This window comes from Humulus lupulus, unplaced genomic scaffold (assembly GCF_963169125.1).
Source record: "Humulus lupulus unplaced genomic scaffold, drHumLupu1.1 SCAFFOLD_29, whole genome shotgun sequence".
In the NCBI taxonomy this organism is placed as follows: domain Eukaryota; kingdom Viridiplantae; phylum Streptophyta; class Magnoliopsida; order Rosales; family Cannabaceae; genus Humulus; species Humulus lupulus.
Window position 1 is genome coordinate 34,264 of NW_026908861.1, and position 12,467 is coordinate 46,730.

General features: G+C 27.7%; 2 long non-coding RNA genes across 3 annotated transcripts; both read left to right on the forward strand.

Annotated features, from left to right (window-relative positions):
* Window positions 1–2,082, forward strand: LOC133812410 (uncharacterized). Its single transcript, XR_009883868.1, has 2 exons — window positions 1–761; window positions 1,673–2,082. It is a non-coding gene; the product is annotated as an uncharacterized LOC133812410 (long non-coding RNA).
* A 4,612-nt stretch (window positions 2,083–6,694) lies between these two features.
* On the forward strand, window positions 6,695–11,603 carry LOC133812418 (uncharacterized). Of its 2 annotated transcripts, XR_009883871.1 has the most exons (5): window positions 6,695–7,059; window positions 7,512–7,786; window positions 7,883–8,014; window positions 8,615–8,794; window positions 11,255–11,603. It is a non-coding gene; the product is annotated as an uncharacterized LOC133812418 (long non-coding RNA). The 2 variants fall into 2 exon arrangements; XR_009883870.1 differs by lacking the exon at window positions 11,255–11,603 and having other exon boundaries at window positions 6,697–7,059; window positions 8,615–9,029.
* The last annotated feature ends 864 nt before the right edge of the window (window positions 11,604–12,467 follow it).

Here is a 12,467-nt window from a genome sequence, read left to right on the forward strand (position 1 = left end):
CAGAAATCAAGATCGGAATTTCTATTAAGTATCTTTCATTTGTGTTTCTTTCGTTCTTTTTTCTTTTTTAGCTTCTCTGTATCTACCTTTGTGTTATTCTATAAAATTTCAAAGTACAGTACTGTGGTGCTTACTCTCAAAATTCCCAGATCTTAGTTTTATTCATAGATAACTTGTTCTACTTTTGTCTACAATTTGACTGATTTTAAGATGAACTGTTTTTTGGGTATTTCTCTGTTTTGTTATTATTTGTAGGTAGATTGTTATGGACTGGTGTCTTGAGTAAGGCTAATAAGACAAATATATATGTTATAAAACAAGTATAAAGTGAAGTTTTAATCTTACCCCTAGCGGAATGAAAGGTAGCCAGTAATTTTTTTTTGAAAGGAAGATTATCTCTCGAACTGCCATTATTAAACAACAAAAGGTCCACAAACCCTTCACAAGACAGATAACAAAACACTTATGACCAAAGCAACATGGCAGGAAAACGCATGCAATCTGCACTCAATCATATAGAAAGGTAGCCAGTAATGGTTGTAAAACACTGCAAAAACAGGTCATGAAGACACAATATTACCAGTTCAATATATAAGCATATATATAGTACTTATGCTGCAACAATGTTGACTAAAAAATTCGTCTAACCATGGGAGCAAATAGCAGAATGCAGTGGTGATATACCTTGCACAGAAAGAAGGAAAGTGCAAGACAGATACTTGTGGGAGTGAGCTTGCTGAAATCAAGGAATTTGAGCCCAGGTATGGCATTCTTATAATTCACTCAAGGTTTTGATTCTTTCCCTTTATAATTTATGCTTTACATATTAGCTGATGATAGAATTCAGTATTTTTTCTTTTCTCTTTCCCATAATTGACCTTAAGTAACCAAACAGAAAGTATAACGACTCTAACATTGCAATAATGAATTAGGAGGAAAAAAAAAAAACCATATGAAACATTTGAGATGTTTATCTAAACTTACTAGATGTAGCCATATTAATTGATTGCTTCGCGTAGTTATCATATCAGCTGAGTTTCTTTTTAATTCCATCAGTTTAGATTTAAAATATTTGAAGATTTAGAGGCAAACAAAATTCTTTAGCTCGCGTGGATGATAACTAACAAACCAAACCAGAGTACATACCTTCAAAAATTCCAACCAAAATCATATCACAAAAAGAGCAAATTTCAATCAAAGTCTACAATAAGCGACAAACCAAATCAGAGAAAACTTATAAAATTGACCAGCTATAATAAAATTACTATAAATAACATGACTAAGCAAACAAACCCAGAAGCAGAAATACTGCTATCTTTATTCCTAAAACAGTGTGTCATAAACGTTTATTCCTATGTTTAACATATGTTTTTTTGTATTGTTTGTTTGAGTTGCTAAGTTTCTCTTTTATATTTATCAAATTCAACATAGAATTTCAAAGTCCTTTTAAAGGGTGAGATACTCTATGGGGTTTTTTTTTTTGGGAATTTATTACTAATTATAGGGTAATGAATTTCAAAGTTTGGGTTTTTGTTTTGGTTTCCATGATAAACTATAATTTATTTTTTTGGGAATTATTTCTGTATTTTGAGTCCACCTCCACTCCTCAATCTCCTTCTGTTGCTTGCTTTTCCAAATTCTCCTATGGCTGGTACTGAACTTAGCCCTGCAGCAGCTACTTCTTCAAGTCCTAGTGCACCTGAAGATGGTGTCACTTCGGGTCCCACATCATCAGTTCCTTGTGTGGCTTCACCTTCTTCAGATATTGGTCTCGAAGAGCTTGTTATTCCCACCTCTGAGGTCCCATCTATTCCACCACCGCTGCCTAAGGGTCATTATATGCAAACACACTCTAAATATGGAATTTTCAAGCCTAAAGTCTACTTGGCTATTCTTGAAGTAATAGGTTCTGTACACAAGTTTAAATTTTGATCAATTATCCCTATAATATTTCTCTGATGGTGAAATTTTTATTAGGTGTCTCTGATGAGAAAATTAAAATATATTCTGTACAAAACTATTGCTAGTTCTTGAGAATCACTTGTGTTCTGTTTGGTGCAATAAAATATTTGTTTTCCTTGATTCCCCTGCCATGTATGCTTTTTTTGCTCTTTGATCATTATAAATTTATAATGTGAGTTTTCTAAAATATCATATGTGATCTACACACTAAAGTGTGAACTATAATGTTTATGGTCTTGTTCTTTTAATTGGTTAACCAGAAGTTATATCATAATATTATAATTATATAATTTAATTAATTTATAAATAATATAAACTGCATTAATTGCAAAGGAAATTATATTATAATAAAAATTTATATTACATAATATTATGTATGAAAATGAGTACATATGTAAAATTATTAGAACCTATTAGTGGTTATTATCCACGGTTTTAACTTGTTATTTGGTTTAATCACTTAGCATTTTTCTGTTACAGTCACTAATTAGTAACCTGCTTCCACAACCACTTCTGATACTGATTCAAGTGGTTGCAGACGCTCGACGTATGATGAGTTACAGATTTAGAAAGAAAAAAAAAAAATCAACTCACCTAAATATGCTGATTTTTTTTTTTAAATCAACCAGATCTTGAGGAATAGAAGCTACAAATGCTGTTGAGCAAAAAAAAGATGAGAAATTTTTTTTTTGAAACAGATGGAATCGTTGATGAAGAAGAAAAAAAAAGTTCTCACCTTTGAAAAGGTGATGAGAAAATTTCAAGCTTCACTCAATATCACATCATTTTCAAGTCTTAAATAAACTTTTGAATCTTACTTTGTAAAATTTCTTATCAACTGAACTAAATAACACGTTGTTATTTAATGTGTGAGGTGGGCAATGATAAATCAACAAGAGAGCCGCGAATATAAATTTTTATCTAATTTTTTATATATATATTAGGTAAAAATAACGTGCAATTCACGTTTGCATCATTTTAAAGTTATAAACATCCTTATTCAAACATATATTTATTTTTATTATTATTTTAATTATCATATAAATATTAAATAAATAAACAACACCATAAAAATAAATAAAATATGTTTAATATATTGTATGACATAAATATATTAAAAAATTAAGGCAAAATATTGTCTATAATTTTAATAAAAATTGATTCACTTTCTTTTTAATATATAATAGAATGAATTACAGTTCTATAGTATATATAAATATTTATATCAATAATCTCTAAACATATGACAACTAAACACAATATTAATATATATATATATATATATTTACATCGCTACATGACATATATAAATTATAATAATATTTAAAAAGAAATTAATAATAGAATAAAATACGAATATAAAACATCATAGTATGGAGTAATATACATGCATTAACTATTTTTAGTTTCTAATGTAACTTGCAATGATGTCTTTTTTGGTGAATTTGATGAAGAAAATGAGCTCCAATCACTTGATAAAAATAAACTATTACACAAATATATAAGATAAACAAAATCATATGTATGACTTTATTATTTTTAAATAAATATGATTTAATTATTTAAATTATCATAAAATATCTTTAAAATATCCTATTTTAATTAATTAATTTTGTTTAAGTTTATGTTTGTTCTAGTTTTTTAATTTGGCAGTGACAACAAGAGATTATATTTTATATGTTTAATATAATACTAATATTATAGATGGATTTTAAATTTAAGTTTGTTGCTAATTTTTTTTTAAAGAAGTTTGTTTCTAGTTGACAGTAGATTATATTATATTATATTTTTAATATGATATTATTCTAATATGTGAAGTTTAAGTTTAATTAAATTTTATGTAAGTTATAAAACATATTATTTTATTATTTTTAAATAATTTTCATTGTAAAATATCTCAAAAATATCATATTTTAATTTGTTTAGTTATTTATTTATTTAAAGTTAGCTAATAATATAGTAAATTACAAAAAATATCTGATAATATATTAGTGGCGAATTTTCGTTGTCGCCGCTAATATTTGAAATATCAGGGGCGACTTTATGTCATCGCTAATATTGTCGCCGCTAAAAAATATTTTTCTTGTAATGTTTAATGAAATAAAAACCATTTTAGATTTGTTAATATATATTATATGTAATTGGATTTGATCAGTTTTTAATTGGATTTTGACAATGTCATCCGCCATCCGATCTAGGGATGTCAACTTAATCCGTGGGATAGGGTCCCCGTGGGGGACATGACCCCCGTCCCAAACCCACCCCATTTACATTGTAATTTTATAATAATTTATTTTTTAATAAAAATATTACTAAAAATATATAATAAAATAATTTATATTAAAACATATATTTCTTGTTGGTATAATTTATTATTTTTTTTAATTATTTTATATTAAAAAGTATTAACTATCTTAATTTATTTTATCAATTTTAGAAAGAAAAAAATAATCATTTTTTAAACAAGTACCCCATGGGACCCGGACCCCGAGGAAGGGCGGGGATGGGGGAGTCATTCCCAACCTCGCCCCGCCCCGTTTACATCCCTATCCAATCCATTTATTCAAATTCAATCCAATCTATTTATTCAAATCCATTCCAATTGTAATTGGATATCCATTTTTTGTCATTTGATTGGTTCAGTGTAATTGGATTGATTTGAATGTTGTCCATCCTAACTTCAAGCACCAAAATTGGTTTAGTGTAATAAAAGTTTTGTGACTAAATGTTATTTTAGTCGTAACAATAATAGAGACAAAAAAATATATAATTTTTTTAAAATAATCTTTTATTTAAATAAATAATAGACAAAAATATACTCACCATATATAATGTAAAAGATATTGACTTGCCTTGACACCAAGCAACACGCTCAAATATTAAATAATTGAAGTGTGACTACTTCAAACTACTTAATAACTTCTATATATAAATAGAGTGGGATTTATTTTGAGTATGGAACACGGTTGACAATGGAATATATATTTATATATATATATATTAAAGCACAAACTTGTTCCTTTTAATAAATAATAAAACAAATGAGATTGATTTGATTCAACTCCAATGGGACTACAAAACACCAAAGCACAAACTTGTCCTCACCCTTTTTACATCCTTATCCAATCCAATTCAATCCATTTATTCAAATCCATTCCAATTGTAATTAGATATTTATTTTTTTTGTAATTGGATTGAATTTGATTGGTTCAGTAAAATTGGATTGATTTGAATGTTGCTCATCCCTAACTTCAAGCACCATGGGACTTCAAAACACAAATTTGGTGTTGATCCTACACCATATATCACTCCAATGGGACTAGAAAATGGTATACATGAACAGTGCCACGACATTATTGATGTGACACTGTTCACCACGGCAAATTTTTTTGTTTTGTTTTTGTGTTTTATATTAATATTTTATATATAAAATATGTATATTATTTAATTTGTAAGATAAAATAATATAATGATATAATGTGTACTTTGTGGAGAATATAATAATGTTGAATATATTTTTTTGTGTAATTTCTAGTGTTATGGTTGGATTGGAAAAACAATATGGTGTTAAAATTACCTCATTTTGATGTTGGTTCAACACAATTTTAGTATTCATGGTTAATCATCATATAATCATCATAATTTACATTAATTTACAATCATCATATATATTTAACAAATATTAATATATATATATATATAAAGCATATCATACAATTTCTAGGGAACTCATAATCAGTTTTCAACACTAAATATATTACTTTGAAGAATTAATGATATATATATGTGGTAAAGAAAATCTATAATGAAAAAATAAATTAGAAAAAATAAATTTTGAAGACAATAAAAGATAAAATTCACTTACCATTGATCCAATGCTTCTGAGATTGGAAATGGTATCCAGTTCTATGGATTGGATTCACTTCTTCAATATTCAGAGATTGATATTCTGGATATATATTATAAGAAGTTTCCACACCAACATCATGGATATGACTATGAAAACTATAACAAAGTATCAGAGAAAATAATAATAAGAGTTTAAAAATCTCCATAACAAAAAACCAAAGATTCTTCGATCTTTATAAATTATTAGAATGAGAATTGAAGATGTTTTTACAAGATATTAGGATAGTGAGAGTATTTATCAAGGAGAGTGATGATGAAACTGATGTAACTAATTCATCAAAATATTAGGATATTTAGATAGATTTTTCAGCACTATTATATCCTTAATTATCATTATTTATTTTTTTAATTATGTATGTGATGAGGTTAATTGGTCATATTTTTTTTTTGTTTATTTTATTGTTATCGATATTAGAAAAACGTAATAGAGAACCAATATTATGGTCAAATACATATCTTCTAGGCCAACAGATTTTGGTTATGTAAGTTCTAATTTGACATTTTTGACAAAATTACAAAAATTGTTTGGCATCAATGAACTAATTAACACCAAAATTAATATTTGGGGTTATATTATTTTCTTAAAATATTCCCACAAAATGGGTTAATATTTATGACCAAATAATAGAGTTTTAATGATCGAAATTTATTTAAGTGTAACCTTATGGATATTCTTTGTGAAATCATATTAACTAGTCCACTATTTTATGCAAGTAATAAAAAATTGATTTTGTTTTTATGATAACAATATACCTTATACATATGAATTAATTCTAAAATTCGAGATTGATTCAGCTCAAAATCAAATGGGAAAATGGGAGAGCCATGCTGAAGTAAAATTTCAGATCTCCAATACAAATTATTTTTTATTTTAGTAAATATAAAAGTGGTATTATTATTATTATTGGGGATTATATACGTGTCCTCCGACCTCCCTCTCTTCTCTCACCCATCCGCAACGTTCGCCTCCTCTCAGTCTCACTTCTCATTCTCAAACAGAATTTTTTGTGTGTTACAGAAGCCAATAAAACAATGTCGTCGACGGAAAAAAATTCCCGCCGATAACAAAGTGCGGCGAGTCGACGACGACTTCGTACGGTTCTATCGCAGCAGATCTGGATGGAACACTTTTGATCTCCAGGAGCTCCGTCCCTTACTTCATGCTCCTCGCCATGAGTGGACCATAAGGTTTTTGTTTTGTTTTGTTTTCTTGTTTCTTTTTATTAAATTTCTGTGCTCTGTTACATTTCTATTTCAGTCTCTCTCTATATATATTTTGATTTCTGATTTCTAATTTCTAATTTGGTATAACCCATGAAGCAGTAGAAAAGTAACAGTGTCTGAAATTAACTTAATCCTTTCATGTTTATGGTTATGGCTCTCTTTTACTAGACTACTCATGCTAGCAGCTTTTCATTATATTGTTTTTGTGGTGTTTTAACTACAAGTTTATTTGTAATATAATAGTATTTTGTTGAAGAATGTCTAAGATTTCAAATCTTGAGTGGTTTTGTTGTTTGTGATAAGCTTTATTAGTTATACTGGTCTACTGATTTGAATTGAATGAATACCACCATATTCTTTGCACTGAGTTTTGACCATTGTAACATAAGCTATTTTTCTTGTATATTTTCAAACAGTACCATTGAACTTTGCTAAGGAACACCTTAAGAATGAGGGTTCTGTCATTCTTTTGATTCCGAACAGAGGATTTTGGTCTGTTAAATTTGAAATAAAGCACAAAAACTATAGCAAAAGGAGAGCTTAATTTAGTTGTGGTTGGAAAGTCTTTGCCAAGGACAATTATTTGAAAGTTGGTGATGTCTGCGTTTTCGAGCTTCTTAAGAGATCCGAAAATGTATTCAAGGTTTCCATTGACTATGCTGCTGATTATGCATCCGACTAAAATCTCAAGGTTATTACTTGTTAACGTTTTCAATTTTGATTTTGGTATTTGAAGTGGTGTAGATTTTTGGGTTGGTTACTATAACATAAATTTATGTGTATGCAGCTGATGGAATCAAAGCAAAGCCAAAAGGAGAAGTGGGAGAAGTTACTGAGTTGTTTTTTGAATTATGTCTGCATAACTGAGAACTTGCTATGCTTTAAAACTCAAAACTAAATATGGTGAATGAATCTATGAGTAAGGGATCAGATACCTCATAAGATTAATTATATATATATATATATCATATTTTAAGTACAGTTGTCTTACGTTGTTAATATGAACCAGTTCTATATAAAACTAAGTAGATGTCTATATATCTCCCTTTTATTAGATACAAATATTGAAAATAGGTAAGCTTGATTACCAACCAATCAAGTTTTTTCTAGTGGAGCTTCTGATCCTATTTGCAATGAAATTTCCAGCTTCTGTTCTGTTTTGGTTTCTACAATAATAGGTTTTTTTTTTTCTTTCTTCTCTACAAATAATATATATATTGTTTTCTTCTTTTTATGTTATAAATTATTCTCTATTACTCTTCTCTTCACAATATGCGAGTACTAAGGCCAATTGTTATATATAAGACAAATATGAGAATGAGTTGCCAGAAGTATACTATATATATATATCAGTCAGAAAACTGGGGAAAAAATTGAGTACTTGAAGTTTCATCTGAAGCTGTTTTGCGGGACCCGAAGTTATTGAATAACTATCATCTTGATAGCAATAATAATAATAATAAATAATGGTTAGCTTTTTGGAACGATATTAAATGATCTCTTTTGATGCTTCTTACAGGTCATGCTGAGTGTGTTGAGTGTGTTGGGTTGGTCATTAGTTATTATTGTCATCGTCTGGCTCATGAAGAGAATATGGTACCTGTGAAGGTTACTGGAGGCGGTGGATACACAAAAGAGAACGTTGCACGATGTTGGACTGTTGAAACTGGAGTTCTTCTAGACAGAGAGCTTCCAAATGGTATGTCAAGTCTTCTTCACTTTTAACTTTTATTTCTTGGTTCAAAATGTGGTCAACCTCAATTAGTTGTGGTAGGAAAAAAATGTTGGGTTCTGTTCTATTCAAATTCTATAAGATTTTCTTTATAATTTTTCTTTTTTCAGAGATCCCAGATAACTTGAATACTTGAATAATGCAATGTAATAATCTCTAAGATTATTCAACTAATTTTATATATTTATATTGTTGGTTCTCTTATTCATTCGTTAATATATTATGGTAAGATATATTATTTAATTATAACTTGAAGTGTTTAATTATAACTTGAAGACTGGCTGACTTTTAAGGTGGATGCCTAGATTTATTAGGAAGAATATTGAGAAAAGAAACATGATTGAGTTTGCATTGATTTGTAGAAGAGAATTATGTTGTCTTGTTGATATTTGTTGTATTAAAAATTGAAAATTAAAAATATGAAAACTGAAATAAATTAAAAAAACAGAAAAAACAAAAAAGATTTAAAAATCAAATATATATATACACACATACACAAATGTATACACATATACAATATATATAAACATAACAAAAAATATATATATATTTATACACATATATACACACATACACACGGATTTATATATCTATAAACAAAAAGTTAAATAAACAAAACAGATATATATATTAAATAAAAACAAATATATATATATATATAAAATTTGAAATATATATATAACTGTAAAAAATAATAACAAATATATATGTAAATTAAAAAAAAGTATATATTTAAAAAACACACACGTGGGGTGGCAGATCGATTCTAGGTGTCATCGAGGTGGCAGCGTCGGGCGGCCGGGTAGCATTGGGTGGAGACAGAGAGGCTTCGGGGTGGGGGGACGATGCTTCAGGGTGACGGTGGTTGGGCTGGGCTCAACAAATGAAGAAGATGGGTGATATCGTGGGGATTATTAGCAGCGAGTTGCTGCTAATAGTTGCCAATTATATTTTTTTTAAACACGTGGTGACTATTAGCGGCGACATGTGTCGCCGCTAATAGTGAAAAAGTCGCTGTCGCCGCTAATAATCAGGTGAAAAAATTGATGGAAAAATTTACACGTTTTTCTAGGTATTTTTTTTTAATTTATTAGTATAGTTGAGAAATATATATTACAAATATGTGAGAATTAATATGTTCAGTGTTAGTTGCGGTCCAATTACAAAAAAATTCTTACACTACTCTACACATATTTGTAATATATATTTCTCAACTCTACAAAAAAAAAAAATTGTTGTAGTCTTTAATGAAATAAAAACAAATTTTGATTTGTTAATATATATTATATGTAATTGGATTCGATCAGTTTTTAATTGGATTTTGACAATGTCATCCACCATCTGATCTAGGGATGTTAATTTAGCCCGCGGGATAGGGTCTCCATGAGGGACATGACCCCCGTCTCAAATTCGCCACGTTTACATTGTAATTTTATAATAATTTATTTTTAATATAAATATTAATAAAAATATAATAAAATAATTTATATAAAAACATATATTTCTTATTGGTATAATTTATTATTTTTTTAATTATTTTATATTAAAAAGTTTAACTATCTTAATTTATTTTATCAATTTTAGAAAAAAAAAATTATTTTTTAAACAGGTACCCATGGGGCCCCGAGGCAGGGCGGAGATGGGGGAAGTCATTCTCAACCTTGCCCTGCCCCGTTTACATCCTTATCCAATCCATTTATTCCAATTTAATCCAATCTATTTATTCAAATTCATTCCAATTGTAATTGGATATCCATTTATTTGTAATTTGATTGAATTTGATTAGATCAGTGTAATTAGATTGATTTAAATGTTGCCCATCCTAATTTCAAGCACTAAAATCGGTTCAGTGTAATAAAATTTTTGTGACTAAATGTTACTTTTAGTCATAACAATCATAGAGAAAAAAAATATATAATTTTTTTAAAATGATCTTTTATTTAAATAAATAATATACAAAAATATACTCACCATATTTAATGTAAAAGATATTGACTTGACTTTACACCAAGCAACACGCTCAAATTAGTTTGGAATATTAAATAATTGAAGTGTGACTACTTCAAACTACTTAATAACTTCTATATATAAAAATAGTGGGATTTATTTTGAGTATGGAACACGGTTGACAAGGGAATATATATACATGTTAAAGTACAAACTTGTCCCTTTCAATAAATAATAAAAAAATGGGATTGAATGGCACTGCAAAACACCAATCCATTACAAATATTAAAGCACAAACTTGTCCTCGCCCGTTTACATCTCTATCCAATCCATTTATTCAAATTCAATTCAATCCAATCAAATTCACTTATTCAAATTCAATCCAATCCAATCCAATCTAATCCATTTATTCAAATCCATTCCAATTGTAATTAGATATCTATTTTTTTTTTGTAATTGGATTGAATTTGATTGGTTCAGTGCAATTGGATTGATTTTAATGTTGCTCGTCCCTAACTTCAAGCGCCAGAATTGGTTGAGGCCAACTCCAATGGGACTGCAAAACACCAATTTGATGTTGATCCTACACCATATATCACTCCAATGGGACTGCAAAATAGTGTACATGAACAGTGCCACAACATTATTGATGTGATACTGTTCACCACGACAATTTTTATTTTGGTTTTTGTGTTTTATATTAATATTGTATATATATGTATATTATTTAATTTGTAAGATAAAATAATATAATGATATAATGTGTATTTTGTAGAGAATATAATAATGTTGAATATATTTTTTGGTATAATATTTAGTGTTATGGTTGGATTGGAAAAAAAATATGATGTTAAAATTACCTCATTTTTTATGTTGGTTCAACACCATTTTAGTATTCATGGTTGGAGTTGCTCTGAGTGTAATAAAAGTTATGTGACTAAATGTTACTTTTTGTCATTACAATAATAGACAAAAAAAATATATAATTTTTTAAAAAATAATATTTTATTTGAATAAATAATAGACAAAAATATATTATTACCACATTTAATGTAAACGATATTAAATAATTGACTTGCCTTTACACCAAACAACACGCTCAAATTAGTTTGTAATATTAAATAATTGATAATGGAATATATATACATATCAAAGTTTGTCCCTTTCAATAAATAATAAAAAAGAATGGGAAAAAAGTTCAATTTATAATATGAATTTAAAATATATATACTGATCTGAATTTATAATATGATGACATTTTAGTAAAACATCATAAACCATCTGAATGTAAAATTATTTTACTTGTAATTGAAATTATTATATTATCCAATAAACCGAAACATTAGAAACTAAAACCTTAGTTATATATGTAGCTTAATATTTGATTTTGCCTTATTGTCAATTTATTTATATATTTTTTAAAATGAATAAATGACTTGTTAAGTCATAAAAACATCATAAACCATCTGAATTAATGTAAAATTATTTTATTTGTAATTAAATTTAATGTAAATGATGTTGACTTATTTTGTAACCCAAGCAACACACTAGAAGTTTGGGATATTATCTAAAATGATATTTTTTTTTCCAAAATAAATAGAAGAAAATGAGAGGTGAAGCAGCTTACCCAAGCAACACGCTGGAAGTTTAATACTTTTATTTGTTTCATAATTTTGAATATTGGAATACAACT